Source organism: Procambarus clarkii, chromosome 84 (genome assembly GCF_040958095.1).
Source record: "Procambarus clarkii isolate CNS0578487 chromosome 84, FALCON_Pclarkii_2.0, whole genome shotgun sequence".
Lineage (NCBI taxonomy): Eukaryota > Metazoa > Arthropoda > Malacostraca > Decapoda > Cambaridae > Procambarus > Procambarus clarkii.
Genome location: NC_091233.1, coordinates 18579240 through 18587812, shown reverse-complemented (window position 1 = coordinate 18587812; position 8573 = coordinate 18579240).

Sequence of the window (8573 nt, the reverse complement as noted above, 5' to 3'; positions counted from 1 at the left end):
ATTAATATTAGGTACATCAAATGATAGCATATTTACGACTTGGATATGGCGAACTTTCATTTAAATGAATATACTGGTTAGTGTAATAGAAGGTCTGTTGCCTAAATACATTGTAATTGCCGCAGATTGTCATAGAATGGACACATATACCCCTCTCTCTCTCTCTCTCTCTCTCTCTCTCTCTCTCTCTCTCGCTCCCATAAGTTTGAGAGCACTGCTTCCTTGTCTCAGTCTCCAAAGCAGAGCGCAAGCGCGCTCTCACTCCCAGGCAAAGCACAAGCGCTTTCTCACTCTCTCTCCCAGACTGAACCCCACGTTCCACACACAATCAATGCGCCTCCTCCCACTACTCCCCTCCCAGGCAAAACGCTGTTTCTCCTCTCCCAGGCAAAGCACCTTTTCCATCTCCCAACATGGCCTCTCTCTCCTCTCCAAACGTTCCTATTCCATGCATCTCCTCTGGCCTTCAACAGTCATTCATGTAAAAGATAGAGAAGATGCTCCCGGACGCAGGTTCGAATCCTCGTCACGGCCCTTGTGGATTTGTTCATTTGATGAATCACGTTAGTGTGATCTGTGTGTGTAATTTATAAATGAAATAGTCGTTTACTTGTAGTCAAAACGTTATTCATCCAAAGTAGTTGCATTAGTGGTCGTGGTTGTTATTCAACGACAGCTGTAAGTAGACACAATTACACAACGCTGCGTCGTTTAATGTCTAGTATTTAGACGTTTACAAACGTCTCCCAGCTGTGACGAGTACCGAGGGAGGGAATTATCAGGGGAAAAACTAGTTGTACATTCAGCTACTCGGAACGAAAAGTTTTAGGTAGCACGGGCTATGGTGAGCCCGCTGTGGACTTACCTGGCAGAGGAGCGGGGCTGTAACTCTCGTGTGTGTGTGTGTGTGTGTGTGTGTGTGTGTGTGTGTGTGTGTGTGTGTTCGGGTTTTCTTCAATAGTTGTCGTTGAACTGTAGTTCACATGAGATGTTTCATCTCGGGGTAAACTGCCTGGCCGAGTGCCATGCAACAATTTATCTTACAAAAAAAAAATCTTCCATGTGTTTCTCTCTGTCTCTCTCTGTCTCTCTCTCTGTGTCTGTCTCTGTCTCTCTCTCTGTCTCTCTGTCTCTCTCTCTCTCTCTGTCTCTCTGTCTCTCTGTCTCTCTGTCTCTCTGTCTCTCTGTCTCTCTCTCTCTCTCTGTCTCTCTGTCTCTCTGTCTCTCTCTCTCTCTGTCTCTCTGTCTCTCTGTCTCTGTCTCTCTCTCTGTCTCTCTCTGTCTCTCTCTGTCTCTGTCTCTCTGTCTCTCTGTCTCTGTCTCTCTCTCTCTCTCTCTCTCTCTCTCTCTGTCTCTCTCTCTCTCTCTCTCTCTCTCTCTCTCTCTCTCTCTCTCTCTCTCTCTCTCTCTCTCTCTCTCTCTCTCTCACTCCTCATAAGGTCTCCTGGCGGGTCTCCACAAATATAAACCTCAGAGACCTTGACTGACACAATAAAAGTTGGACACATTTGCTGGAAATATTATTGTGGGACTTTTATATTATTCCTGATTCACATGTTGATTTATATTAGTTTTTTTATATATAAAATATCTAAAAGTTTCACTTGATCGCCACGGTCTTTCTCGACTCTTAGCTGTTAGAAAGACAGTACACTCACGCACGCACGCACACGCACGCACGCACACACACACACGCACGCACGCACGCACGCACGCACACGCACACGCACGCACACGCACGCACATTCAGGAGAGATCTTCCAGTTCCTCGCCATCTTCAGCGCATAAATCTTGTTCTCAGAACACAAGAGGACTCCTGAAGGGGAGGGGGGGGGGGGGGAGAGTGGACTGTTCTCCTTGTCTGTAGCTATTTTTGCTTTTATCTTCTTCTCCTCTCATCCTTTATCGTCCCTTATTCTCGTCTTCTTTTCTTTGTCCTGTTCTTTGTGATCGTCCATTCGCGTTTTGCATGTGTTCCGGTTCCTTGTGCTATTGTTTGTTCTTGTTCCTTGTGCTATTGCTTGTTCTTGTTCCATTTGCTATTGTATTTGTCTTGTCTATTCTCTCCTAGTATCATTAATCTTGTACCATTTCCTTTAGCTCTTTTTTTTTCTCCTTAAGAAGATAGCAATTTAACAAAGGGAGCCGGTCGGCCGAGCGGACAGTACGCTGGACTTGTGATCCTGTGGTCTTGGGTTCAATCCCGGACGCCGGCGAGAAACATTGGGCAGAGTTTCTTTCACCCTATGCCCCTGTTACCTAGCAGTAAAATAGGTACCTGGGTGTTAGTCAGCTGTTACGGGCTGCTTCTTGGGGGTGGAGGCCTGGCCGAGGACCGGGCCGCGGGGACACTAAAGCCCCAAATCATCTCAAGATAACAGCCACAATAACTATACCAGTTAAGGTTTTAGTTACTGTTCGCTGGTTTATCAGCTAGAGCAAAAGTAACTGCAGTAGCAGTCAATGCAACAGTCACGACATAACTTAAGTCATTCGCGGTGAACTGGTAATGAACCTGCAGTCATTTTACCACTCATTTCAACACGCTTCCTGTAGTTAACGAATCTCTCACTTCACCAGTCACCTAGTTATAATGTACCAGTTACTGTGTCAGTAATTACACGAATGCAACACGGTATTCACTACGTTACTTTACCAGTCAATAATTGTGAGCTTGTACTGCAATTCTCTCTCAATCACTTGATCAGTGATTGCAAAAGCTTCTTCTTCAGTTCTTTGAAACAGTTCTTTTTTCACCTCACATCTTATCAGTCTTCGGTCCAGTCTTTGCATCAGTCACTTCAACTGCTACATCAGTCATTGTATAAATCACTTCAACTGCTACATCAGTCATTGTATAAATCACTTCAACTGCTACATCAGTCATTGTATAAATCACTTCAACTGCTACATCAGTCGTTGCATCAATCACTTCAACAGCTACATCAGTCATTGTATAAATCACTTCAACTGCTACATCAGTCGTTGCATCAATCACTTCAACAGCTACATCAGTCATTGTATAAATCACTTCAACTGCTACATCAGTCGTTGCATCAATCACTTCAACAGCTACATCAGTCATTGTATAAATCACTTCAACTGCTACATCAGTCATTGCATCAATCACTTCAACTGCTACATCAGTCATTGCATAAATAATTGCATCAATCACTAAAAGTTCTCTGAACCAATCACTGCAATAATCAATTACCAAGTCACCTAAAATATTGCTGAAGCAGATAATAAGACATTTACAACAACAATCAATAACCATCAATGACAAACAATCAATAACCAAACAGGTTTCTGATTGTATCATTACTGCTAAAAGCAGTAACCAGCGAGGGTGGATGATAATCACTAAATCCGTTCATTCATAGGTTAATAAAGTCAATAATTGCAACATTTTCTCATTTAGAGTAATTGTCCCTGAATTAATTGCTAGGGTGTATGAATGCAATAGTCCTTGACATTAATACAAGTCACTACACTCGATGAACTATTTAGTGAAGGGCAGACGAGGAGTCACAATAACGTGGCTGAAGTATGTTGACCAGACCACACACTAGAAAGTGAAGGGACGACGACGACGTTTCGGTCCGTCCTGGACCATTTGCGAGTCGATTGTGAATATATTTAGTGAAGTAATCTTGGTTCGGTAATGGTTTCACAATCACTATAGCAATGAACCCGTTAATGGCACTGTAACAATCAGTGAACCAGTACGGGAATCTCGGTTACAATCTATGAATCATCTAGTGCAACAACAACCCGTTCTCGCATTTTCGTATAGTCAATATTGATTTATTAAATAAGTGCACATGTGACATATTAATTGATTGTGAATATTTTAGATTACTTTGAAAAGCTTCATAGAAAACACCGACCTCACCTAACCTTCTTAGTATGTTAAGCATCTTATTGCTTCTTATTTACAATTATTACTTAACCTATTAACGGTATAAGTTAAGTAATAATTGTAATTAAGAAGCAAAAAGATGCTTATCTTAACATACTAAGAAGGTTAGGTGAGGTCGGTGTTTTCTATGAAGCTTTTCAAGGTAAACTAAAATATTCACAATAAATTAGCATGTCACACATGCACTTATTAAATAAGTCAATATTGACAGTAAGAAAGTGCGAGAACGGGTTGAGCGCAACAGACACAGCAACATTCAATGAATCATTGCAAACATTCGTCGAACCAATCATTGCAACAGTCTCGTTGCACCAAGTTGCAAAACTACCACTGCACCACCTTCTCGCCTCCTGTAGTGCTCGTCAACTGGGCATAAAAGTTGACATTTTCCCCCCAACCTCAACTTACACCAGCAATATTCCACCCAGAAAACTGAAGCAGATAGCGAAGACACGGGATTGTCTGCGTCTAAATTGTTTCTCGACAATTTGCCTGCAGATACAGCTATCGTTTAGGGTGAAACTTGAATCTTGCAACAGATATCGTTTAGGGTTGAAACTTGAATCTTGCAACAGCTATCGTTTAGGGTGAAACTTGCCTCTAGCAAGTCTGAAGCCGGTCGGCCGAGCGGACAGCACGCTGGACTTGTGATCCTGTGGTCCTGGGTTCGATCCCAGGCACCGGCGAGAAAAATGGGCAGAGTTTCTTTCACCCTATGCCCCTGTTACCCAGCAGTAAAATAGGTACCTGGGTGTTAGTCAGCTGTCACGGGCTGCTTCCCTGGGGGTGCAGGCCTGGTCGAGGACCGGGCCGTGGGGACACTAAAGCCCCGAAATCATCTCGAGATAACCTCAAGATAGGATAAACAGACACCGAGAAACACAAAGAAATCACAATAGCGTGATGCATCAAATGAACAAATCCACAAACGCCGTGAGGAGGGTTCGAACCTACGTCCAAGAGGATCCCAGACACTGCCTTAATCGACTGAGCTACGACCATTTCGTAGCTCAGTCGATTAAAGCAGCGTCTGGGATCCTCTCAGACGTAGGTTCGAATCCTCGTCACGGCCCTCGTGGATTTGTTCAGACACAGAAAAAGTTTGTTGCAATGAATAACAGACTCTGGGACATTCAGGAACCGACAATCAGATCCCTTGAGAGCAAGATAACTGTATGCACATACTGGGAGAGCCGTTGATAAATGTATCAACAACGAAACGAGAAATGGTAGCCGATATGCGTGATGCGAAGCGCTACTCCGTACACAGTTTTAAATGGAGTCATTACGAACGTACAGAGAGATGGAGGCACCTGTGTGGAACAGTGGATCATGTGGAACAGAGGGACGGGACTGTGGAATGGAACAATGGGGGAAGAGGAGAGGGATAAGGGCATCGGTGTATAGAAGGAAAAAATGGAATATGACGAATATGAAGTGGAAGAGATGCAGTGATAAAATAAAACAAAGTGACATTGACAAGCTTGAAGTAGAGTGGAAATGGGGGGCCAGGTATTGCGACTACAAAATAACCATTGATAACCATTTTATAACCCTTGATAACCCTTAACAATGCTTTCACTTACTGAGCTCAAACCTGTCTGAACGCTTCATACCCTCTAGTATATGTGTCAGTCTTGATTATCTGAATTTAACTACCGAGCTTTTTCCGGCTTTGAGCTTCGCTGCAGTTAAGATAGATGACAATAACCCTATGTCTTCCCCCTGTTCACTCTCTCTCTTCTCCCCCTGTTCACTCTCTCTCTTCTCCCACTGTTCACTCTCTCTCTTCTCCCACTGTTCACTCTCTCTGACTCCCTTTTCTCGTTCATCTGAACTCGACGGGAGACATCTCCCGTCACGCAGGGTGCAGTTGCACCTCCACAGATCTCCAGTATCAGCTCTTGATACTGGTAATGACTCCAAAGGGCCACCACTTACGGGCTATTCATGCCCGTGCCATCTTTTGGGTGGCTTAATCTTCATCAATCAATCAATCTGAACTCGGTGAACGTTTGAGGGCGTGAAGGTGTGCCCATCAGGGCATCTTTAACATTGACGTCTACAGCAATGGTTTTTGTACGTGTATGGCTTTTCGGATTCAAAAGTACAGCGTCCTACCGACTGTCAATAAATACAAAATAAGTATTTTCCCTACTTTCCTGTACTGTCAAGAAAGTATTATTATTTTATAATTATTGGTTAAAATATTGTCTACCCAAGCTAAAATTAATATTTGATTTATAGACTGAGTGGTCCCAAAATCATTGAATTTTTTTATACACTTTCGGTCACATTCAATAAATCCAGCACACACATACATGTATATGAGCTTATTTTCAAAGTTAATAAAATATATATAAATATATTTACTCTATCATGAGAGAGAGAGAGAGAGTAAAACAGCTATAAATTATCACTCCAGGATGATCTATATTAGAACTCAAGCCTCAATGGATATTTACTCTCATTTATGTCCGGCCGTGATTTATAAAGAGGGATTATTTCTCCATTAATCTATGTAGTGGTCGTGAAGCTGGAATTGTACATGAATCTTTTCACATGAATCTTTTCACATAAATTTGTATTCCCTGCTGCGTTTGTTCCAAGAGAGAGAGAGAGAGAGATAAACAGCTGTTTATGGCCAGATAGAGAGAGGGAGAGAGAGAGAGAGAAACAGCTGTTTATGGCCAGATAGAGAGAGGGAGAGAGAGACAGCTGTTTATGGCCAGATAGAGAGAGAGAGGGAGAGAGAGACAGCTGTTTATGGCCAGATAGAGAGAGAGAGGGAGAGAGAGACAGCTGTTTATGGCCAGATAGAGAGAGGGAGAGAGAGAGAGACAGCTGTTTATGGCCAGATAGAGAGAGGGAGAGAGAGAGAGACAGCTGTTTATGGCCAGATAGAGAGAGGGAGAGAGAGAGAGACAGCTGTTTATGGCCAGATAGAGAGAGAGAGGGAGAGAGAGACAGCTGTTTATGGCCAGATAGAGAGAGAGAGGGAGAGAGAGACAGCTGTTTATGGCCAGATAGAGAGAGAGAGGGAGAGAGAGACAGCTGTTTATGGCCAGATAGAGAGAGAGAGGGAGAGAGAGACAGCTGTTTATGGCCAGATAGAGAGAGGGAGAGAGAGAGAGACAGCTGTTTATGGCCAGATAGAGAGAGAGAGGGAGAGAGAGACAGCTGTTTATGACCAGATAGAGAGAAAGAGGGAGAGAGAGACAGCTGTTTATGGCCAGATAGAGAGAGAGAGGGAGAGAGAGACAGCTGTTTATGACCAGATAGAGAGACAGCTGCTCAAAGACAAAGAAACAGCTGTTCCTAAACAGATAGAGAGACAGCTGTTCAAAGACAAAGAAACAGCTGTTCCTAGACAGATAGAGAGATAGCTGTTCTCATTTCGTATGGTCTTTGGCACCCGTTGCTTGTATGGTGGCTCAGATAACCCCGCCTCAACGATCACACATTTAGTATATCAGAAGAATTGTATGTCTTATTGAACTCTTAAAGTAAGGCCTTAAAAAATGATATTAGCTGTGTGAAAATGTACCATCTTAATGCATACAATTTGCACACAATGCCTTCAAGCACTGGTCATGCAAGCTGCACACATATGCTGCCTATACTGTTGATAAGAACTTGTAAAATCCACTACATATATACACCAAAGACATGACTCCAAGTGGAGTCTTCACACAACTTCTGCAATTTAATTAAAGAATTTTGTCCAGGAAAGCATTTACAACTTATAGAAAAATTTAATAAATAGGAAAAGTTAAGATCTACGTTGGGGTCATTACAGAAACATCCCGGTGGTCGGGTCAAACAAGCAGGCATCACTCGTGAAGGAAAAAGCAATTAGGCAATTTGCTCAGGAGGCTAAACTGTCCAATTACACAATTAACACAACTCGTCTGGGAATCGATTTATGGAAATGCTTTATTGATTGGTGTTAATGTGACAGAGTCTTTAGCAAAGAATATATTTATTGTATATATTATTAACTAGCTGTACCCGGCTACGCGTTGCTGTGGTTCAGCAACTCTCTCTGGTCCTTCGTCCTCCCCACCATTCCCCTCTCCCTCGTCCTCCCCACCATACCCCTCTCCCTCGTCCTCCCCACCATTCCCCTCTCCCTCGTCCTCCCCACCATTCCCCTCTCCCTCGTCCTCCCCACCATTCCCCTCTCCCTCGTCCTCCCCACCATTCCCCTCTCCCTCGTCCTCCCCACCATTCCCCTCTCCCTCGTCCTCCCCACCATTCCCCTCTCCCTCGTCCTCCCCACCATTCCCCTCTCCCTCGTCCTCCCCACCATTCCCCTCTCCCTCGTCCTCCCCACCATTCCCCTCTCCCTCGTCCTCCCCACCATTCCCCTCTCCCTCGTCCTCCCCACCATTCCCCTCTCCCTCGTCCTCCCCACCATTCCCCTCTCCCTCGTCCTCCCCACCATTCCCCTCTCCCTCGTCCTCCCCACCATTCCCCACTCCCTCGTCCTCCCCACCATTCCCCTCTCCCTCGTCCTCCCCACCATTCCCCTCTCCCTCGTCCTCCCCACCATTCCCCTCTCCCTCGTCCGATGCCTTCACAAATGATCCGATGTTCCCATCAGGTCATTTGGTGCTAAGATTAAAATCAAATGGTATTATTAAGACGC